The following is a 25468-nucleotide window of genomic DNA, read 5'->3' as shown; positions in this document are numbered from 1 at the left end:
ATGTTCACTTTCAGATTCGATTTAGCTATGTCCGTCTGTCTGTCCATGTTTATATGTGTACAAAGTACAGATCGCAGTTTTCATCCGATCGTCTCAAAATTTAGTAAGGGCAGGTTTTTCGTCCTAAAGACGAAGCCTACTGAAATTGGATTTGGTTCAGATTTAGATATATCTCTCATATATATGTTCGTCCGATTTTTAGTAAAAATGGAATAAAATGGTCATTTGTTAATCGATTCTCTAGAAATTTGGCAGAAAGAAATTTGACTTTCGACATTACTTGTGAATTTCATGGAAATCGGTTCAGATTTAGATATAGCTCCCCTTTATGTATATCCCCCGATTTTGACTTTCTAGAGTTACAGAAAACGCATTTATTGACCAATCTTGCCAAAATTTTGCACAACTCCTTCCTCCGTGATTACTACAATATCTGAGAAGTTTGCTCGAAATCGGCTCAGATTTAGATATAGCTCCCATATATATGTTCATCTGAATTTGAGAAATATTGCAATAAAGTGCTCATCTGTTAACCGATTCTCTCGCAATTTGGCAGGAAGGATTTGCTTATGACTTTCGGCATTACTAATGAATTTCATAGAAATGGGTGAAAATAGGGTACTACATTTTTTGATATTTGAAGGGGGGGCGGACCCTTCCTCTTACACAAATTTTCAGAAACGCCAGATCTCGGAGATGAGTGGAGCCATTTAAGCGAAATTTTGTGTGCTCTCTTATGGTAACCTACCAAAAATTTGGTATCCAAATTTCGGATGGGGTACCTAGGGGGGCCGCCCCACCCAAAAACCTACCAAACATATATTTAGACTAATCACGACAATATGGGACTCAAATGAAAGGTATTTAGGATAAGAAAACGTATCTGATATCCAAATGTGGGACCATGTTTCTGGGGGACCACCCCAACCCCCAAAACACCCCTAAATCGGGCATATTTACCGACCATGGCAATATGTAACTCAAATGAAAGGTATTTGCGAGTAGAATACGAATCTGATATCCAAATGTGGGACTATGTTTCTGGGGGTCCACCCTTCCCCAAAAAACCCCCCAAGCAGGACTTATTTACTGACCATATAAATATGGGACTCAAATGAAAGGTATTTGCGAGTAGAATACGAATCTGATATCCAAATGTGGGACCAAGAGTTTGGGGGGCCGCCTCTCACCAAAAACATCCCCCAAAGGGGACAAATTTACGACCATAGCAATATGGGGCTCAAATGAAAGGTCTTTGGGAGTAAAGCACGAATTTGATATCAATATTAGGGAAAAGTGTCTACGGGTCCACGCCACCCCCACAACACCACATAAATAGGAAGTCTTGGGTTGCCCAAAAAGTAATTGCGGATTTTAAAAGAAAGTAAATGCATTTTTAATAAAACTTGGAATGAACTTTAATCAAATATACTCTTTTTACACTTTTTTTTCTAAAGCAAGCTAAGAGCAACAGCTGATAAATGACAGAAGAAAGAATGCAATTACAGAGTCACAAGCTGTGAAAAAAATTGTCAACAACGACTATATGAAAAATCCGCAATTACTTTTTGGGCAACCTCACTATTGCAATATGAGGCTCAAATAAGAGGAACACGAATCCGATATACATGATCAAGGCCAACTCACAGAGTGGCCGCCCATTCCCCAAAACACCCCCAAGCCGGTCATGTTTACCGACTATGGAAATATGGGACTCAAATTTAAGGTATGTGGGAGTGGACCACGTATCTGAGATCAACATTAGGGGCCAACTGTCTAGCGGACGTCCCACCACCAAAACAACCCCCAAATAAGACGTATTTGCTCACCAAGACAATTTGGGTCTTAAAGAGAGTGGAACTAAATATTCATAGTTTTTAGGGCCAATACCTCAAACTGGACATATTTGCTGACTTTTGCCATAAGGAGTTTAAATGAGATTAGAAAACGAATTTGATATCCAATTTTGTGGGCAATGGCAATATGGGGTTTCAAATAAATGATGTATAGATATATGAGAATAGAGCACGTTGCTGATATATTTTCCGGGCTTAGTGTTTGGGGGACCACCCCAATCCCCAAAACACCCCTAAATCGGGCATATTTACCGACCATGTCAATGTGAAGCTTAAATGAAAGGTATTGGGGGGGTAGAGCAAGAATAGGTACCCATTTTCGGGAGCAATTTTCTGAGGGTCTACCCCTTTCCCAAAATACCCCACAAACAGCAATTTTTATTGACCATCGCAATATGGGGCTCAAATAAAGGTATTTGGAAGTAGAATTGAGAATTTTATATCCAAATGTAGGACCATGTATTTAGCCCATCATCCCTTTCCCAAAATACCCTCAAAGGGAGAAAATTGTTCGACCATGCCAATATGTGGCTAAAATGATAGGTATTTGAGATTAGAAAACTAATTTGATAACCCAATTTGGTTATCAAACCCCAAGGTCAATATGGGGTTTAAATAAATGGTGTTTCAGAGAGGAGCACGATGCTGATATTTTTCAGGGCCAAGTGTCCCCCGAAAACACCTCTAAATCAGACATCATGAGAATATCGTGCTGAAATAAAGTATTGGGTTGCCCAAAAAGTAATTGCGGATTTTTCATATAGTCGGCGTTGACAAATTTTTTCACAGCTTGTGACTCTGTAATTGCATTCTTTCTTCTGTCAGTTATCAGCTGTTACTTTTAGCTTGCTTTAGAAAAAAAGTGTAAAAAAAGTATATTTGATTAAAGTTCATTCTAAGCTTTATTAAAAATGCATTTACTTTCTTTTAAAAAATCCGCAATTACTTTCTGGGCAACCCAATATTTTAAGAATGGAGTACACCTTACATCCAAACTTAAATTCGTAGACCAATAAGGATCATGTGGAATTCAGATAAAGGCTCTTATATTGTTAAACTGTTAGTCAAGTTAGCATGGTATATCATTAAAAGATCTTTAATTGACGAAAATAAATATTCCAAGGAAACTTTTAATCCATATAAAGTAAAAGACGGCGCAGCGGAGCGGGCCAGCTAGTAAAACATAAAACATCATCAACAACATCATCATGTCCATAGTGACATTGGACAGATTAATATTCACAACCTCTTTTCAACCTAACCTAACTAAAGGAAATTATGGCTGTTATACATGAAAATCTGGATGGTTCAACGGTGGAAAGTTAAAGGCATCTTCCTTCTTCGAAAACCTAAAAATGAGCCTGATTGCAGAGTACCACTTAAACCTTACCTAACATGGAAATAGCAATCGTAACACCCACCACTAGGTAAGTATGCATTCCTTAAGGCCTGATTTTTCGATTGTGCCATCGTTGTCGAGGTTGGCCTTAAGTCGATTTGACTATTTGCTCTCTATTGTCTATATATGCTGCATATGCTATTGTTGTTGTTGTTTTTGTTGTCGGTTTTGTTGATATTACCATTGAATGTCATTGGTGCTGTTTATATTTTCGTTGAGGTGTGTAATTGTTTATTTATTGTCATTGTTGAGTTATGTATGCTCAATTGATGTTTTCATTGCTGTTGTTGTTGTTGTTGTGGGCTGTCGCTTGTGTGTGTGTGTGTGTATGAGCAGTGCCTTAAAACGTAATAAGGTCAGTAAAAGTTTTTGTTATTTTTCTTCTCCTTCCTTCTCCTTCTTGTTGTTATCTGTGGTAGTAGTCTTTCCTCAATTTTGTTGTGTTTCAATATTTTCCTTTTTTATTTCTTGTATGTTTTATTTGCTGTTTATTGTTTATATCATCATTCCATTACGGCGGCTTACTTTTTTTTTTTTGAATAGGTCTGTTCACATGCATCGCCTTTATGGGTATATTAAACACTCGCTCACGTATGTGAATGACAACAAAGAAAACAACAATTGGCAACAGCACTTGCCAAAGGTGATTATTTGTTAACACCTTTGCCGTAACGATTATGACCATCATTGAACCCTGCATGAGTACTGCTCCAAAAAAATAATTGAGCCATTGAAATAGGCGAAGGTGTTGTAGTTTTTAGAGAGATAAAAGCAATTTATGTCAAAGGGAGTGTGCGTAAAAAAAAGTATTTTGTAAACGAAAAAAATTCGACGGGGCCGAATCTAAGAAGCCCACCATTATTAATTCTGGTTAAAAACTTCTACATATCAAATAGCACAACAAGCCAAATTGAGGAGCTGGGAGCCAAATATTGGAGCTGTATCCAAATTTGAACCAATATGTTCCAATTGCGATCCCCAACGACCTACATCAACAAGAAATTTCTTTGTACGTTCGACCGCTATCGTGATTTCCAAAGACGGACGGAAGGATGGACATGGCTAGATCGACTAAAAATGTCAAGACGATCAAAAATATATACTTTATGGCGTCGCAGATCAATGTTTTGAGGTGTGACAAACGGAATGACTAGATTAGTATACTCCCCCACCCTATGGATTATAAACTCGCCTTTTAAGGGCCCAATGACTTTAATCGGAAGATCAATATATATGGCTGCCATATCTAAATATGGACCCATCTGAATGATATAGGGTTAGGATGTCGAAAAGGCTAGTATGTATATCTCACTGTGCCAAATTTCATCGAAATTGAGTATTAAACAATGGTTTTATAGGGGCAAGAACTTAAATCGGGAGATCGGTATATATGGTAATTATATCCAAATATAACCCGATCTAGACAATACTCAGTACCAATGTCAAGTTGCCTAACGCAGTTCACTGTACAAAATTTCAGCGATATCGGGTAGGCTCAAGACCTTAAATCGGGAGATCGGTTTATATGAAACCATCAGTACCAAATTTCAGCAAAATCGGGTAATAAACTATGCTTTTATGGGCACAATAACTTAAATCGGGTCATCGGTATATATGGCAATTATATCCAAATATAGCCCCATTTTGACTATACTCAGTACTAATGTAAATTTGCCTAAAACAGCTCACTGTGCCAAATTTCAGAGAAATCGTGTAATAAATCCACCTTATGTAGGCTCAAGACCTTAAATCGGCAGATCGGTATATATGAAACCATCTTCACTGATGACAGAGGTCTTATCCTCAACAAACACAACATTTGTCAGTCAATCCTCTCTTCCCGCAAATTGAATCATAAAGATCCTATTTTGAATTGTTCTCGGTACCAGTTAGTCAGAGAACTTTCTTAGTTGACACTTTGCATCAAAAATGTCCAGAATATTACTAGGGCAGCACGTGATTTCCGTCAGCATTCAAGCTCTCTCAGCCTAAGAGGGATCTTGGTGAAACCGTTCCGAATATAGAGTTCAATGGGTTGTAAATACTGATGACAGAGGTCATATCCCCAACAAATATAAGATCTGTTAGTCAATTCTCTCTTCCGGCAAACTGAATTAAAAAGGCCCAATTTTGAATTAGTCTCGATATCAGTTTCTTAGTTGATTTTTTGCATCCAAAATGCCCAGACTATGGGCAGCTCCCGATTTCCGTCAGCATCCAAGCTCCCTCAGCCTAAGGGAGATCTTGGTGACACCGTTCCGAATATAGAATTCAATGGGTTGTATTTTTTGGGCAACCCAATATATACGGCGTAGCGTTATTTCGCCCAAACGACTAATGTCATATTGCCCAATGTTATTTTTGATTTGCACACTTTTGGACGATATGACCGTCTTTTGGGCACTATGACATTTTATGAAAATGATTTTGGACCTTTAACGAAAAAAAAATATGACGTATTATTCAACCAAACAAAAAAATGCTTAATGTCATAAGACCCAATGGCGTAAAACCCAAATGAATAGATGACATAAAACCCAAAGAAATGTGGGCCACATGACACATTTTTTAATGTATTTTCTAAAAAAAAATCTAAAAATAACATAACATAAAACTTGAGCCCAGCCGGGGTCCAATAGAAAAATAAAGTCAACAAATTTCCAAATAAAAATCCTCTCTGCTTTCTAAAGAGGGGAAAATTAAGCGGCCTTTGAACGGGATAACAATGTTCTCCTCTCTCATAGGTCCAACATAAAAAAGTAAAAATTTTTCTAAATAAAAATGCCTTTCGCATTCCAAAGCGGGGGAAATTTACCGGTGGTTGGCCTGTCTTTAGATTTTCTCCTCTTTTATAGGTCCAGCAGTAAACTAAAGTCAAAAATGTTCGAAATAACGCCATGCCTGTATATACAGCATCATCTTTAAGCCGCGGTGGGGATTTCAACGTTCCTGTAGTTCCAACGAAGGTCAGTCTTTACACCTTCTTGAATGCCCTGGTTCGAGATTATCCTGACTACATCCTACCACCATACTAGCGCCCTATACGTAGGGACTGGTTTCACAATGGCTGTGTACATTCAGTAAATCATCTTCGGGTTAACTTTCCATTTCCTACCGAACATTCTCCTGCCTTCCAGCAATTTTCCTCCGTAATTCACTTCCAGAACAGCATTCTTGGGTTAGTCTTCAACCCATTTCTCGCAGCCCATCCCGTTAGTCTTCTCAGTGAATTGTCCATGATCACAAAGATCATCGATAAACTTGCCCCAAATCAGTTGCACGACATTGTCCGTATATTCGAAAAATTACGCGCTATTCTTCTTGAGATCTACTAGGATTTCGTTTATCATAAGGTTTTAGAGAATAGCAGATGAGCTTGTATATGATGGCAAACTTTACACATTTCTGGCTTATTGCCCACTGTCAATTGTTGGCTTAAGAAGTCTCCCATGATGATTTCATCAGGCTTTCTCAGTTAAAAATGAATAACATTCTTTTGTTGACACCAGATACCAAAAATTATCATAATGCTTATTTATTGAACTAGTTCAATTGAAAACGTTACTGAAGTGAAACAACTGACTTTGTTTACATCAGCGAATACTTTGCATTCACCAGTTTAGTTACATTAGTTATTCTATCATCTAAATCAACTTAATTGCTCAATAAGCTCGCGAATGAACTAGTTCCATTGAATAAGTCACTAAAGTGAATTAACTGAACTAGTTGAGATCACTGAATACTTTTCATTCAAGAGTTAAGTCACATCAGTTGATTATTTTAATTTACCAGCCAAGTTAATTTAATTGCTCAGTAAATGGAGAGATTGTGATATTGTTGCCACTAAATTCCCCATGAACATTCCATTAAGCAGAACTTTTATTAATTATTAAGACTTTTATTAATTTTTAACAACTAAAAACTTATAACCTAAATAAAATCGTGCGAATATCATGATTTATTATGAAATCACTGCTCTATTAAGCCATAATGTATCTTTTTTGTGATGATAACTGTTGATAGAGATAAAAACAGCTTACTGAACGAAATGAACTAGTGAACTAACTGAACGAGCTAGCTCAGCAAAACAAAAAAAATTTAAAACATTGTAAAGGCCTGCAGACAATTTTTAATTGTTGTTAAATAAAAGTCTGGAAGCCAACACAGTGGTGCAAAGTAAACCATGTCCGTCTATCGAGCCAAACTTGTAGGTTTAAACCCCAAGGAGAACATCAAACAAATATTTGGTTGAAGGGATATTTGGAAGAAAGGGGATAACCTCGCTAATGCTGGTGAGATTTGTGAGGCAATTAAAAGAGGTCCGTTATGATTGAGCTAAAACTTTAATCGGACTGCTCTCATTGTAAGAACGAGGCATCCTCCGATCCTTAGAGGAATGTTCTAGGGAGGCAAAAAGAAAAAAAGAAAATGGATTTTTTTTAACTTAAGATAGAATTGCTCCCTGTATATATTCAAGATGTAACATTCAATTCGGTTTATATTGGAGCTATAACAAGTTACGGATCGACTCAGACCAAACTCGATGAGTTATAAACGGAAAGGCGAATACTAATTTCAACATCCCATGGTGTAGTGTATAAAAATCTACTCTCGGCGTCTGGCAGCTGTATATCCTAGAGACATTTTAAGAAAACGGAACGCACTAACTTGTACCTCAAAGTTTCAAAACTTTAAATCATTTTCTAACAAAAAATCTTCGTGGAATAATAAAAAATAACAGTTTTTTAGAATCAATTTTGTGCAATTAACTGCCCCAAATAGTGGTAACATAAAACACCAGCAGTCAAAGCGAAATAATCCACGAATACATAAAAGGAAAAAAATATTAAACATAAAAAGTTTAATATCTATGCATGCATTTCTACAAATTTATCATCATTAAAGAACACATTTATAGCTTCTAGATACCACAATCTCATACCCTCTCATTGAATAGCGTATACAACCAAATTAGATCTTGAAATCCCCATCACAAGCCATTAAGTTTGCTTGTAACTCTTTGTTTGGATTCTTCGAATTAAATTTTAATGGTGGCTGGGGGGATTTATTTATGTTCCATATGTTCGTTTGTGGTGTATTTTCGTTTTTGAGTCTTTAACATTTTATTATTACTTAGTTATTATCAAAAGTGATCGTAAATGATTGGCGATAATAATGAAAGTGTACCGTAAAAAAGCCATCAATATTAATTAAAAATACAAGAAAAGTTGGGGAATAGTTATAGTTGGGGATGGTAGAAGAAGTACATGAAAGATGATTTTTGGTTTCTGTGTATTTTTTTTTGTTATTTTTAATTAACATAACTGTCCAAAAAACAAAATTCTATAATAATCGTATAAAACTTTTAACTATCCAAAGAAAAAAGCATTTAAACTTTTATGTTACTAAGTGGCAGCTTAGGATGTCCTAAATTAATCTGAAATTTGTTGATTACATTAAAGATCTAAAACTTCTCATAGTCATGTTCGTCCATAACACTGAATCTGACATTCAGTGTTATGGACGAACATGACTATAATGACGAACATGACTGTAAGAATCCTGGCGAAAACATCAAACAAGAATTATCTTATCTGGGATGTTGGGCCCTTTACCAACGCTTGTGTTTTTGTCAACCCTTCAGTCATGTGGAACTACTCCACAAAGAGGTGGTGATCAGCGGCACACCTTTCAGACTTGACTTGATTTAAGCTCACAATAAACCGATTGTTACCCGTAATAGTTTTTCTTGAAGGTTTTCGCAGTTCAGTGTGGATAAAATTCTTCTGGTTACACCAGATACCGAAAATTATCTTACTGTCTATTTGGTCTCTGCGTTGTTTAGCTTGCAAATGAACTAGTTCAACTGAAAAAGTCACTAAAGTGAAAGAACAGACTTTGTTAACATCAGTGAATACTTTGCATTCACTAGTTTAGATTAGTCGATCTTTCTCATTTATCAGCTAAGTCAACTAAATGTTCAATAACCACGCAAATGAACTAGTTCAACTGAAAAAGTCACTAAAGTGAAAGAACAGACGTTGTTTACATCAGTGAATACTTTGCTTTCACCAGTTTAGTTACATTAGTCGATCTTTCTCATTTATCAGCTAAGTCAACTAAAATGTTCAATAACCACACGAATGAACTAGTTCAATAGAATAAGTCACAGAAGTGAAAGAACTGAACAGTTTATGAAACTTGATAACTACTTAAGATGTTCTTAACCTGGACTTCTCTGAGCACATGAATGATCTACAATTCCTCGTGGTTATGTCCGTCTATGACACCGAAGGCCAGGGTTAGAATTCTAGCCAGAACATTCGATTTGGACCAAATTCGATGCGGACATTGAATGGTCTAATAAGTACAACTCATTGTTCAATTTTGTAGAACAAAATATTGGTCTTTTTGGTAGCTATATCCAAATATAGACGAAAAGTCTAACATAAGTCAAATTTCAGCGAAATAGGATTATAAATGCGCATTTTATGGGCACAAGGCTTTAAATCGAGAGATCGGTCTATATGGCAGCTATATCCAAATCAGAATCGATCTGGGCCAAATTGAAGAGTAATGTGGAAGAGCCTAACAAAAATCACAGTCCCAAATTTCGGCGACATTGGGCAATAAATGAGCCTATTATGGGCCCAAAACCTTAAATCGAGAGATCGGTCTATATGGCAGCTATATCCAAATCTGGACCGATCTGGGCCAAATTGAAGAAGGATGTCGAACGCTCTAACACAACTTATAGTCCCAAATTTCGCCGACATCGGACAATAAATGCGCCTTTTATGGGCCCAAAACCTTAAATCGAGAGTTCGGTCTATATGGCAGCTATATCCAAATCTGGACCGAGCTGAGCCAAAATGAAAAATAATGTTTTAGGGCTTAACACAACTCACTGTCCCAAATTTTGGAGAAATCGGGCAATAAATGTACCTTTTATGGGCCCAAGACTTTAAATCGTGAGATCGGTCTATATGGTAGCTATATCCAAAGCTGGACCGATCTGGGCCAATTTTAAGAATGATATCGAAGGGCCTAACACAACTCACTGTACTATGCCTTGTAAAACTTCTCTCCAAAGAGGTGTCGCACGCCGTTTGGACCCGGCTATAAAAAGAAGGCCCCTTATCATTGAGCTGAAAACTGCACTCATTGATATGTGAGAAGTTTGTCCCTGTTCATGGGCAAAATTTGCAAATTTTTGCAAACGGAATGACAAAATGAATATACCCCCATCCGTCGGTGGTGGATATAAAAATGATCAAATCAGCGGTGATGATTCCTTGACTAAAGCTAGTAACCTTCGTGAAACTTTCTGACTTTTTTGGAACTACTCTACAAAGAGGTGTTCGATCAGCGACGCACATCTCAGACTTGACTTTGAAGAGGAGGTCGGTTATCATTAAGCTAAAACATAAAGACGGACAGCACTCATTGGTAAGACTAAAGTCTCCCTCCTCAATATGGCTGATATTTCAATATAAGAGTAATTTTTCTGCGGTATATTGCACAGTGGTTCAGAATAAAAAAAAAATTGAGCGAAAAATCCAATCAGATGAGGTTTTCGTAGATTAGTTCAGGCGTTGTGCTGTAGCTCAATGTGGCCCAAGCCCAAAAGGCACTTGCTTTGACATTCAAAGAAGTGCCCAACAAAAAGAGTTTGGCAAGGTTGATGATTAGTTTGCATCGGAATAGTGGAAAGTAAGACTTTCTTCTCTTTTACTGCACTAAGGAGAGTTTGAGGACTTATTGAGCCCTGCTGCTCTACACCGTACTCAATAGTCGATTGGTATGTAGAGCACCTTAATCAATTTGACAAAGGTGTTGATGAAGATACATGGAGTATTAGAAATCGCGATCCACCATGCCAGTCAAAGTGTTTTGAGTAACAACACACACTAGCTCAACTTTTATAAGTTCTTCATTAAGCTATTCTTTGAATATATGACTGATATTTCAATATAAGAGTAATTTTTCTGCGGTATATTGCACAGTGGTTCAGAATAAAAAAAAATTGGGCGAAAAATCCAATCAGATGAGCTTTTCCTAGATTAGTTCAGTCGTTGTGCTGTAGGTCAAAGTGGCCTAAGCCCAAAAGGCACTTGCTGTGACATTCAAAGAAGTGCCCAACAAAAAGAGTTTGGCAAGGTTGATGATTAGTTTGCATCGGAATAGTTGAAAGTAAGACTTTCTTCTCTTTTACTGCACTAAGGAGAGTTTGAGGACTTATTGAGCCCTGCAGCTCTACACCGTACTCAATAGTCGATTGGTATGTAGAGCACCTTAATCAATGATCAATGGCGTATCAGAAATCGCGATCCACCATGCCAGTCAAAGTGTTTTGAGTAACAACACACATTTGCCCAACTTTTGTAAGTTCTTTGTTAAGCTATTCTTTGAATAGAGAGCATTGAATATGATCTGGAGCTGGAATATGTTCAAAAAATCACTAAAAAATTCAACAATTATATGATTTTTTTTTAATACGAATTCCTTAACCATATTACAACCTTTATTATTAAAATTCCAAACACATTCTTCGTTGTCCAATATCCATGTACCTTTAATTCTCCCCCTAAATGTTCATAATTATTTGCATATTTGTTTCGTTTTTTTTTTAATTTCTTATTTTGACATTTCATTCTGCCTTAACCAGAACTAATTATCCGCATTCCAAAGCAGAATGCAAACACATTAATTAAATAAGAGTGAGAGACAAATGTAAACAAGCACAAACCACAAGACAGAAGTTTTTTGCAAAAAAAAATTTACCTTTGGAAAACACTCTAATAAATAAAAAAAAAAAAACAGCAACCATAAAAACTTCCACATCGTCGCCAATAATGACAGCAGATATATGCAGATAAATAAAATAAATAAATAAATTTTAATGGAATGTGTGCAATAAACGTAACAATTTAACAGGGGACTGGTAGTAGTTTTATTGTTGAAAAAAAAATATTTTATTTAAAAAAATTAGTGGTGCATGTTGAAGGTTGCAGTTTAGGATATATCAACGAATGACAGTCTGCTCACTTGAAAAATGAAGTTCATTGAGATATGCATGGAATGAGAAAAGGAAGCATAGCAGAAGTAGTTGGTCAAAGTTTTCATTACCTATGGGTTGCCCAAAAAGTAATTGCGGATTTTTCATATAGTCGGCGTTGACAAATTTTTTCACAGCTTGTCACTCTGTAATTGCATTCTTTCTTCTGCCAGTTATCAGCTGTGACTTTTAGCTTGCTTTAGAAAAAAAGTGTAAAAAAAGTATATTTGATTAAAGTTCATTCTAAGCTTTATTAAAAATGCATTTACTTTCTTTTAAAAAATCCGCAATTACTTTTTGGGCAACCCAATATCTTTCGGCTGACACTACTTCGACTATTACATAGTTTCATCTCTTTTCTTTCGATATCTTACTGTATATAAAAATGCCTGTAGACGTTCTACCAAAAAACCATTGCGTTACTGTGTTTTTTGTTAAAACACGATATTATGTTAAACGATGTCATGACGATGCAACCACCAACACAAATGTTGATGTGGCACTATCACAACATGTGTTGCATTCATGTAGCACTAGTATTGATTTCGAAATTATTTAAGCGATATAATAGAAAACCCAAAAAGACATCATTTAAAGATGTAAATAAACGGCATAAACGGGATCCTTGGCAAATATGGTCCCGATCGGACAAAATTTAGATACAGCTGCCACGATCTCCCGGAATATGGTCTTCAGCCCATAACTAACCTATTTGTTGCCCGTTTCCTCTGAAATTCGGAATATTGAGTTGAATAAGACCCCTCGATATCCGTGCTGACTATTGGGTCGAGATTGGGTAATATTTGATTATCGCTGCCAGGGACGTAGCCAGAGGGGGGTCCGAAATATTTTTTTCCTATAAAGGGAAAATTTCTATGAAATGTTCTCTAGAGACAAAATTTGGTTCGGGCCTGGACCCCTCTAAGTGTCTAAATTATTTTTCTAAAGACAAAATTTTTATTCATTTTTTCTGAACACATAATGCCCAAAAAGTAATTGCGGATTTTTTAAAAGAAAGTAAATGCATTTTTAATAAAACTTAGAATGAACTTTAATCAAATATACTTTTTTTACATTTTTTTTCTAAAGCAAGCTAAAACAACAGCTGATAACTGACAGAAGAAAGAATGCAATTACAGAGTCACAAGCTGTGAAAAAATTTGTCAACGCCGACTATATGAAAAATCCGCAATTACTTTTTGGGCAACCCAATACATTTTCTCTAAAAACAAAATTTTATTGAATTTTTTGTGAAAAATTCTCGTCAAAAAAATTCTCGTCCTTGAAAACCCATGTTTTTCACTATTCTTTTTTTAAACACTACACAAATATCAACGATTAAATAAAAAATTTATTAAAATTTTTCCATAAGTTCAACTCAATGAAATCAGCAAGCTTTTATACCCACCACCATAGGATGGGGGCATACTAATCTAGTCATTCCGTTTGTAACACCTCGAAATATTCATCTAAGACCCCACATAGTAAATATATTGTTGATTTTGTTTCGACAATCTGAGTCGATCGAGCCATGTCCGTCCGCCCGTCTGCCTGTCGAAATCACGGCAGCGGTCGAACGCGTAGAGCTAGCCTCTTGAAATTTTGGACAGCTATTTCTTATTGATGTAGGACGTTGGGAGTTGCAAATGGGCTACATCGGTATAGATTTAGATATAGCCCCCTTGTAAACCGATCCCTCTATTTGACTTCTTGAGCCCCTAAAAGCCTTAGCATTCACCCGACTTCTATTGACTTTTTAAGACTCTAAAAGCTTCAACATTCATCGGATTTGGCAGAAATTTGGAACAAAGATCTGAGTTAAGACTTTCAACTTTCATGCAAGATATATCCCCCATATAAACCGATTCCCGGATTTTAATTCTTTAGCCCTTAGATGCCTCAATTTTCATCCGATTTGGCTGAAATTTGGAGCAAAGACCTGAGTTATGACTTTAAACTTCCATGCCAAGTGTGATCCGAATCGGTCTATTAACAGATATAAACCCCATATAAACCGATTTCCGGATTTGAATTTCTTAGCCCTTAGATGCCTCAATTTTCATCCAATTTGGCTGAAATTTGGAATAAAGACTTGAGTTATGACTTTCAAAAACCATGCCAAGTATGATCTGAATCGATCTATAAACAGATATAGCCGCCATATAAACCGATTCCCGGATTTGAATTTCTTAGCCCTTAGATGCCTCAATTTTCATCCAATTTGGCTGAAATTTGGAATAAAGACTTGAGTTATGACTTTCAAAAACCATGCCAAGTATGATCCGAATCGATCTATAAACAGATATAGCCGCCATATAAACCGATACCGGATTTGACTTCTTCAGCCCAACATTTTGGGCTGACGGACAGACGGACATAGCTAAATCGAATCAGAAAGTGATTCTGAGTCGATCGGTATACTTATCAATGGGTCTACCTCTCTTCCTTTTGGGTGTTACAAACTAATTCACTAAGTTATAATACCCTGTACCACAGTAGTGGTGTAGGGTATATCTTAGATATCCGCACAAAAATATCTAATTGACAAGCAATGCAAAGTTTAGCTCTTGCTTTATGATCAAATCTCACAGCCGGTGGGTCCTTTCCTTGACTCATTAGCGATTATAATTTTCCATAAAAAATTTGGAATATTTTTATCCATTTCACAATCACAGAAGGATTTTGAGAATTTTTTGATTTCAAATCACAGAGAGGTGGTCCCTTCAACATCCTTACCCGAAAATACCACTTGGATTCAATAATGTTAATGAATTTTTGATAAGATGTATTCAATGATGGTGGATATCCAAAGTTCGTCACGTGTTTACTTGTCTATTATTAGAGAATAAGATAGCAATTTACCTTTAAATTTAAAATCAAATTTTACCTGAAAATAAAAGAAAGAAACAAAAAATTAGTATGGCTTTTTCAAAGATAAAAATTCTCAAAAAAAATTATGTGAATAATTTTATTGTAAATTAGCTGAAGCGGATAGGATTCGCTGGAGCGTCATTTCTAAGATTTTATCGAATTAGTTAAATTTTGAATCTAAAATTTTTTTTTGGTAAAAAAATGTTTTTGAAACTCTTCATGCATGGAAACACCCATATACATCAGCTTTTGACGTTATGAATAAAAATACAATAAAAATCGCGCCATAAAAATACCATTCTTCTGAGATCATAAGAGGTGAGTAAATATTAACCATAACAATAATAATAATAACAGTCAACCGCAAGAAAAAACAACCAGCACTTATGCAAAAAATAAAAAAAAAATGAAACAACTACGGAAAATAATAAGTGACATTGAATAAAAAAAATTTCTTTGCGTATAAAACTTAAAATAAACAAAATTAAACACTCATTGGGGGTGCGTGAAAAGGCGAAAGGAAATAAGCAATTGAAGGGGCAATAAAAAGTAATACGAAAGACCAATAGAAAATGAAAAAAAAAATTTTTTTGCTTACTGTAAAAAATACAAAAATTTTACATAAAAGGAAGATTAGAAAGAAATGAAAGAAAAATATAAGAAATAAAATTAAAAATTAAAAAAAAAATAAATTAATGAAATAAAAATAAAATAAAATTCAACTAAAACACTAAATAAATAATATTAACAAGTAAAAGCGTGCCAAGTTCGGTCGGGCCGAATCGTATATACCCTCCTCCATGGATAGGCAAACAAAGGATAATGGATAAAAATGGTCATTGGAGCCGTATCAGGTTATGGTCCGATTCGACACATACTTGGCATGAATGTTGTAGATCATAATAGAAGTCATTGTGCAAAATTTCAGCCAAATCATATAAGAATTGCGCCCTCTGTAGGCCCAAGAAGTATTGGGTTGCCCAAAAAGTAATTGCGGATTTTTTAAAAGAAAGTAAATGCATTTTCAATAGAACTTAGAATGAACTTTAATGAACCCATTTGGACCATACTTGGCACAGTTGTTGAAAGCCAAAATAAAAGACCTACTGTAAATTTTCAACCAAATGGGATATGAATTCCGCACTATAGGGGCTCAAGAAGTAATATCGGGCGATCGGTATAAATGGGAGTATATCAGTTTATAGACCCATTCAGACCGTATTTGCCACGAATGTTGAAGGTCATAGGAGAAGTCATTGTGCAAATTTCAGCCAAATTGGATAAGAATTGCGGATTTTAGAGGCTCAAGAAGTAAAATCGGGAGATCGGTTTATATGGGAGCTATATCAGATTTTGAATCGATTTAATCCATACTTGGCCTTATTGTTGGAAGTCTAGACAGCAAACTTTATGCTAGATTTTAGCCAATTCGGATAAAAAATTGAGCACTCTAGAGGCTCAAAAAGTCAAGATCGGAGATTGGTTTATATAGCAGCTATATCCAAATATGGACCGATCTGTGCCATATTGCAGAAAGATGTCGAGGGGCCTAACTTAACTCACTGTCCCAAATTTCGGCGACATCGGACAATAAATGCTTTGCTTTTATGGGCCCAAAACCTTAAATCGAGAGATCGGTCTATATGGCAGCTATATCCAAATCTAAACCGATCTGGGCCAAACAGAAGAAGGAATTTCAGCGAAATTCGGTAATAAATGCGCCTATTACAGGCTTAAGACCCTAAATCGGTATATCGGTCTATATGGCAGCTATGTGTAAATATGGTCCGATATATATCATATTCGGGTTGGAGAATAAATGCGCCCTCTATGGTCTTTAGACTCTAAAGCTGAAGATCAGTCTCTATGGCAGCTATATCTAAATATAGCTTGATCTGTACCGTAATCGGGACAGATGTTGCGATTTTTGACTCACTGTTCCAAATTTCAGCGAAGTCGGGCAATAAATGTGCCTGTTATAGGCCGAAGACCCAAAATCGGCAGATCGGTCTAGATCACAGCTAAATCGAAATATGTTTTGGACCATTTTTGGTTCGGATATCGACGAGCCTAATAAAACTCATTGTTTTGAATTTCAGCGAAATCAGGTAATAAATGCGCCTCTTATAGGCTTACGACCGTAAATCGGTATATCGGTCAATATGGCAGCTGTATGTAAATATGGTCCGATATGGCCCATTCAACAACTTAATTCTCGAATATAAGAAAAAATGAGAATTTTGATCTACATAACAAACTTTTGTTTAACCAGCAAAAATTAAAGCTTCTAGGAACCGAACAAGGATAATCGAGAGACCGGTTTATAAGGACATAAGAAGTCAAATTGGCTGATCGGTTTATATGGAATCTATATCAGGTGATAGACCGATTTAAACCGTACTTGGCACAGTTGTTGAAAGCGGTAACAGAATACCGCATGCAAAATTTCGGATAAAAATTGTGGCTTCCAGGGGCTCAACAAATCGGGAGATCAGTTTAAATGGGAGCTATATCTGGTTATAGACATGAGTCATAACCGAACACTACATGCAAAATTTGAGCGAAATCGGACAAAAATTGCGGCTTTCAGGGGCTCAAGAGTTCAAATCTGGAGATCGGTTTATATGGGAGCTATATCACGTTAAAGACCTATCTGAACTCTACTTGGTACAGTTATTGGAAGTCATAACAGAACACTTCGTGCCAAATTTTAGCCAAATCGGACAAAAATTGCGGCTTTCAGGGGCTCAAGAAGTCAAATCGGGAGATCGGTTTATATGGGAGCTATATCAGGTTATAGAACGATTTGGACAGTACTTCACACAGTTGTTGGAAGTCACAACAGAACGCTTTGTGCAAAATTTCAGTCAAATCAGATGAAAATTGAGGCTTCCAGGGGCTCAAGAAGTCAAATCGGGAGATCAGTTTATATGGGAGCTATATCAGGTTATAGACCGATTTGGACAGTACTTCACACAGTTTTTGGAAGTCATAAAAGAACACTTACTGCAAAATTTCAGCCAAATCGGATGAAAATTGTGGCTTGTAAGGGCTCAAAAATTCAAATCGGGAGATCGGTTTATATGGGAGCTATATCCAAATCTAAATCGATATAGCCCATTTGCAATATCCAACGACCTACATCAATAGTAAGTATCTGTGCAAAATTTGAAGTGTCTAGCTTTACGCGTTCGTCCACTATCGTGATTTCGACAGACGGACGGACGGACATGCCCAGTTCGACTCAGAATGGTGAGACGATCGAGAATATATATATACTCTAGATCAAAATTTCGAGGTGTTACAAACGGAATAACTAGATTAGTATACTCCCATCCTATGGTGGTGGGTATAGAAAATATATTAAAGTAATATTGGGTTGCCCAAAAAGTAATTGCGGATTTTTTAAAAGAAAGTAAATGAATTTTTAATAAAACTTTGAATGAACTTTAATCAAATAAACTTTTTTTACACTTTTTTTCTAAAGCAAGCTAAAAGTAACAGCTGATAACTGACAGAAGAAAGAATGCAATTACAGAGTCACAAGCTGTGATAAAAATTTGTCAACGCCGACTATATGAAAAATCCGTAATTACTTTTTGGGCAATATAAATAGAATAAATATTTAGAATCAAATTTTTCTACTCCAATTTTTCTTCTTTCTTCACCTCAACATTATTTTCAAATCGCTAAAGCACCCATTGGTTAGAAAGTATTGCCCGCAAACGTGGCGTTAATATTATCCATTGAATTGCAGGTGACGATATATGAACCCGTCAATGGAATGTTGAACCATTAAGCAATCGAGCATTGACAGGCAAGTGTACACGACACCAAAAGACGGCTGCTTGGATAGAAACAAAAAAAAAAAAAAAACACAGCAAGTCGAAATGGGAAGACTGACCATTCATTTGTCCATATACACAACAATCATAAGTTGTTCATATTAATTGTCATATGAATATGAACAACAACAATACGGCAAACTACTAATAATGGAATGGTGGCAAAAAAAAAAAAAATAAGAAAGAAAAACAAAAAAATATGTAAGAATAACAAATTGTTGTAATACAGGGAAAATTTGTTTGATGCAATTCTTGAGCTCTCGTAGACTCTAGCCATGGTCTCAGGTATACATGGTCATTGGCCAACAACTTTGGCAAAAAGAGCGAACACATAAAAGACCTCAATCTGTGGCGACAGCCAATATTGCCACCATTAAGCTTTGTAAGCAATTTAAATGGACTATAACATTTGAGGTAGATCGGAGATCTGTTTGATGGCCATCACATTTCAAGGGAATTGTGCTGTGTTTAATTTCATTAAATTTCATATTTTGGAAGAAATGTTTGATGAAAATCAAATTTCAACAAATAGTGGCAACACTGGCTGCATCATTTTTGTTTTTGGCCAAAGTATGGACAAGATTCCAATTCCAATTCCGTTTGCAATACCAATTCAATTGGTATTGGCTACGTTGTCGCCTCAGCGATAAGAGATTGCGGCCAATGCATTTGAAAGTGGTAAAACGGGATTTTTAAGAATTAGCCAAACGTTCCGGACGACCACAATGCGAACCATCACAGAAATAGCCACCATAATAATACCAAAAGCAAACAATTTCAAGATACAAGTGTTTTATGATAAGTGCTTATATCGATTTGTTGTTGGCATAGCTCCTCCACCAGTAAGACCGTCGTCCAATCGACATGGCATGGAAGTTGTTGCTAACAAGAACTCTAGTTTTTTTTTTCTTTTCTAACTTCCTCTTGTAGTGTCTCTGTGTAAAGTGTCTCTAATTGCTTAAGAATCGAGTTATCGAAGTGTCCGCGTTTTTACCCCCGTTAAGGCACCATCATAGTTCCACCGATGGCTCCAGTCAATAATGGTGGCATAAATGCCAAACCATCTGTCTGTCTGTCTGCCCATTTATCTGTAGTGGCTTGTAAATTGAATTGGAATTTGATTTTTTGATTAGCAACTGTCAAGTAATTAATAAACTAGAAGTTGTTGTTTTTAGCACCCAACAAATAGCAGCAGCGGTTACAACAACACAAAACAAAACAAAATCTCAGCGACGACTAATAAGAATGCCATAAAAACTCATATTTCGCATATATCAATATTATGTGAGTTTGGTTTTTTCTTAACCATAATTTATGGTTGTCTTGTATTTTATGCCGGATGCAAGAGATTTTCATGAAAACGACTTTTTGTTCAGCAACAATTTGGTGCAGTTTAAAATAAACATGTCCAGCAAGCAAGTCTAATACCCATGGGAAAATATTTTCAGTTGTCATTTTTGTTGCTGTATTTATAATGGATCATTTAAATTGGTTAAAAATCACAGATATTTTAAAACTGAAAGAAACGTTTTCAAGCTTTCCATAAATTTTGTGGTAAAAATCTAAATCTTAATCTTTCAAACTGAAGGAAGCGTTTTCAAGCTTTCCATAAATTTTGTTTCAAAAATCTTAAGGGATGTAGCTTTCCTCAAACGCTATTCGATATCACAGGTTGTTCTGCTATTAAAAGTGACCTGGCGATAGTAATGACACAGACCTCTGCTTGAAAGACTGAACCAGCAGCCGGTAGTCTCAGCGGCAGACCGATATCAAATAGATCCCCTTATAAGGTCCATTGCTCCAATTTGTAAGTGAGGCCGAGGTCTCGTCTCCCCTCAACACGGTATCCACTTCATAATCTTCTCTAACAGGAAGGCAAATCTTGAAGATCTTATGGCTAATTTACTAAAACTAAATTTCCCAGGAACATTCCATTAAGGAATAGAGGATAATTCTCTCATATCAATGAGTGCAGTCCGGTTTAAGTTTAAGCCCATTGATAAGGGGCCTTCTTTTTTATGCCGGGTCCGAACGGTGTGCCGCATAGCGACACCACTTGGTAGAGAAGATTAAACATGGCAGGATACCTCACAAACGTTACCTCACAAGCGTTAGTAAGGGGCAAACCAACTCTGAAAATTTTTCTGATATTCACGCCTGGGGATTTGAACCCAGGTACAGGTAACGAACCGGTACATATCGCATTTGTCTAGGGGCACCAAAATAATACTCTTGACCTTTTCTTCACTTCACACCCTGAAAAGTATGAAGTTAATACTCTTGCACCTCTTGCTAACTCCGATCACTGCATTGTTTCAGCATCTTTTTGTATTCTGCTCTTCGTAATGCTTCCTTCCCAGTCCCGAAACGTATAAAAATATTGACCGTTGGTGCCCCTAGACACATGCGATATGTGCCGGTTCGTTAACTAGTTCCTCCAAACCATTATGCTCAGCGATAAGCTCAATGTATTGGCCCTCATATGCGGACGATTGTACGATCAAGCAATCAGACCCCCATTCATTGATGACATCTGCGATTTGTTAAACGTCTACCTCAACGAATTTGCCTCTTATTTCGCTACCAGAAACCTGAAGATATCTGCAACCAAATCTTCAGCCACATTGTTCACTACATATACGCCTAAGGTGCATAAGAAGCTGAAAGTGATGGTCGGTGGAGTGACAATTCCGACCATCAATTGTTCCAAAATTCCAAGCTCTTACAAATTCTCTTTATATACCACAGTAATTTGCGATAAAGTCAAAGGTAGAAACAAGGTCCTCAAGTCACTTGTCGGCAGCTCTTGGAGTGCTGACAAAGAAATCTTGTTGACCACATATAAAGCCGGTCTGTGGTAAATTATCCAGCGCCAATGTGGTCTCGTCAGCACGCTGTGGAATAATATTGAGATCTGTCAGAATGCCGCTCTTTGAACTACAACGGGCTGGCTCCTTAGTTCTCACTTGGACCACCTCCATGAGGGGATAAAGATCCTACTCGAGCGAAGACAACTACATGCTGCCTCAGCAATACCTTCTCGACTGTTATCACAGAGATCATCCAAATCATCATCTTTTTGATAGGTATTCACCATCCAGAAGCCTTAAGGTAGATCTTAATGATCTAGAGCGTGAGGTCCAGTGATACAAGAGAGAAACCCTAGATGAAGCGGCACATCAAGCGGATCTAGACAACATTCATGCAGACACGGTAGCAGATGCGGTGAGTAGCTATCAGGTGAGAGGGGTCCTTGGAGAACGACAGCCTCTCATTGCACCTGAAGAAATTGACTTCTGCCGGCAAACCACAGTAGTTCTGTCTTAATTACGATCCGGCAGATGCAGCCGCCTCTATTCCTACAGAGCAACACTCATAGAAAAAAGTTTGCTGAAAATAGCAAACACTGTCTGCTGTTTGCAGACAGTGTTTGCAGTGTTGTTGTTGTTGTTGTAGCAGTGTTGTCCGATTTTCACAAAATTTTGCATAAGTGTTTTTTTTTGGTCCAAGGTCCAAACGATATTGATTTTGAAAAAAATTGGTCCAGATTTAGAAAAAGCTCCAATATATATCTTTCATCCGATGTGCCCTTTTAAAGCTGTAGAAGCCACAATTTTGGTACGATCTCTACCAAATTTTTCATGAAATGTTTTGTGTGACGTCCCAATATGTGTCCAAAATTTCATCTAAATCGGTTCAGATTTAGATATAGCTCCCATATATCTTTCATCCGATATGCCCTTTTAAAGCTGTAGGAGCCGCAATGTTGGTACGATCTCTACCAAATTTTTCATGAAATGTTTTGTGTGACGTCCACATATTGGTGCGAAATTTCATCTAAATCGGTTCAGATTTAGATATAGCTCCCGTATATAACTTTCGTCTGATTTGACCTATGCAGGCTGTAGAAGGCACAATTGTGACCCGATCTTTACAAAATTGGGCACGAAGTGCTTTTTGTGACGTCCCAATATGTATGCAAAATTTCATCATAATCGGATCAGATTTATATATAGCTCCCATGTATATCTTTCATCCGATATGCCCTTTTAAAGCTGTAGTAGCCACAATTTTGGTCCCATCCTTACAAAATTTGGCATGGAGCATTTTATTCAACATTCTCATATGTGTATGTGTATGTGTATATCAGTACATCAGATAAAGTCGTCCTAATTGCGACTGTGTTTAGTGACTGCCATTATGGAACAATAGAAGGATTATTGAAGTGCCGTCCACCAGAACATAACTCCATATACCATTATATGAGTATGTACTAAATACAACAACATATAAATGAATGGTCTATGGTATATGGTTGAAAACAATAATAAAAACTTTATTACCGGCCATTATAAATTATATATGAATAGAAAAACAAAATCTGGTGCTAATTTATGGCATATCAATAAATTTTTGTTTTCTTAGATGAAGGATTATAAATGCCAACCAAAAAAACGAAAATAAAAAAATTAATAAATAATAAAATAACACTTGTTACACTCAATGGAATGTTGAAATATTATGACTGGCATTCCTTCAAAGACAAATAGCGCTCTTTCGCTATTTGCTGGCCGTGATTGTGTTGTGTGTTGGTCATTGTGGTCATGCTAATGATTTATTAAAAAAACAAAATTCCAACTAAATTTGCGGTTCTTTGGCAAATATTTTATTCATTCAACCGGCGCTTTCTGTGTGTGTTTTTATAAATGCAAAAATGCGAATTAAAAAAAAAACAAAACGATCATATCAGCCAATTTAGCACACAACATAGAGACGTGGGCAAGCAATAGTTATTCTAACATTCTTCTATCTATCGAAACACACCCTTTTTTCGCATTGGCTGGACGTTTGGTGCCCTCATAAATATTTATACGACAATATGGTGCTTTCTGTACAAAAAACATAAAAGACAACAAAAAACCAATTCCCGAGTAAGCCAATAAAGTAAAACTTTACAAAAAGTTTATAAAAATATTAAATCGTTATAAAAACGGTATAATTTAGAGAGGGAAAATGATATAAAACAAATAAAAAGGCGTTAAGTTCGGCCAGGCTGAACTTTGGATACCCACCACCTCGGGTATATTGGGTTGCCCAAAAAGTAATTGCGGATTTCTTAAAAGAAAGTAAATGCATTTTTAATAAAACTTAGAATGAACTTTAATCAAATATACTTTTTTTACACGTTTTTTTCTAAAGCAAGCTAAAAGTAACAGCTGATAACTGACAGAAGAAAGAATGCAATTACAGAGTCACAAGCTGTGAAAAAATTTGTCAACGCCGACTATATGAAAAATCCGCAATTACTTTTTGGGCAACCCAATATATGTAAACCACCTTTCGCCATTATCCGGTGAATGATTTATGCCCTCATAGCAGCTATATCGAAATATGGTCCGATTTGGACTAAATTCGACACGGACATTGAATGGTCTAATAAGTACAAGCATTGTTCAATTTTGTAGAACAAACATTAGTTTTTTGGTAGCCATAGCCAAATATAGACCGATCTGAACCATATACGATGTGGACGTCGAAAAGCCTAACATAAGTCACTGTGTCAAATTTCAGCGAAATTGGATTATAAATGCGCCATTTATGGAGCCAACACTTTAAATCGAGAGATCGGTCTATATGGCAGCAATATCCAAATCTGAACCGATCTGAGCCCTAATTGAAGAGGGATATCGAAAGGCTTTACACAACTCACTGTCCGAAATTTCAACCGAATTGGACAATAAATGCTCCTTTTATTGGCCCAAAATCTTAAATCGAGAGATCGGTCTATGTGGCAGCTATATCCAATTCTGGACCGATTTGGGCCAAATTAAAGAAAAATGTTGAAGGGCCTCACACAACTTACTGTCCCAAATTTCGGTGAAATTGGACAATAAATGCGCCTTTTATGCGTCCAAAACCTTAAATCGAGGGATCGGTCTATATGGCACCTATATCCAAATGTGGACCGATCTGGGCCAAATTGAAGAAGGTTTTCGAAGAGCCTAACACAACTCACTCTCCCAAATTTCGGTTACATCGGATAATAAATGCGCCTTTTATGGGCCCAAAACCTTAAATTGAGAGATCTGTTTATATGGCAGCTATATTTAAATCTGGACCGATTTGGGCCATATTGCCAAGAAAGGTGTCGACGGACCTAACTAAACTCATTGTCCCAAATTTCGGCAAAATCTATCAATAAATACGCCTTTTATGGACCCAAAACCTTAAATCGAGAGGTCGGTCTATTGGGGTGCCCAAAAAGTAATTGTCGGTAATATAGTAGTAATATAGTCGGCGTTGACTTGTGATTGTCGGCTTGTGACTCTGTAATTGCATTCTTTCTTCTGTCAGTGTGGCGTGCCCTGTGCCACTTTCTCTCTTATTTGTATGTCATGGGACCCGCAATGTATCCACCTGTTTCTTAGCATCGGTGCAC

General features: G+C 36.6%; 1 protein-coding gene and 1 long non-coding RNA gene across 2 annotated transcripts in view; one reads left to right on the top strand and one right to left on the bottom strand.

Annotated features, from left to right (window-relative positions):
- Positions 1–25468, bottom strand: part of LOC106084770 (protein expanded) — a 110666-nt gene that overhangs the window by 38821 nt on the left and 46377 nt on the right. The gene's annotated exons all lie outside the window — the stretch shown is intronic.
- The window catches only part of LOC131995648 (uncharacterized), a 120169-nt gene continuing 110128 nt past the window's right edge, over positions 15428–25468 (top strand). The window contains exon 1 of the long non-coding RNA XR_009397519.1: positions 15428–15502. This is a non-coding gene — a long non-coding RNA (uncharacterized LOC131995648). The remainder of the gene's footprint in view (positions 15503–25468) is intronic.

Source organism: Stomoxys calcitrans, chromosome 3 (assembly GCF_963082655.1).
Source record: "Stomoxys calcitrans chromosome 3, idStoCalc2.1, whole genome shotgun sequence".
In the NCBI taxonomy this organism is placed as follows: domain Eukaryota; kingdom Metazoa; phylum Arthropoda; class Insecta; order Diptera; family Muscidae; genus Stomoxys; species Stomoxys calcitrans.
Note: the sequence above shows the minus strand (reverse complement) of the source record. Positions and strands in the feature narration are given on the sequence as shown.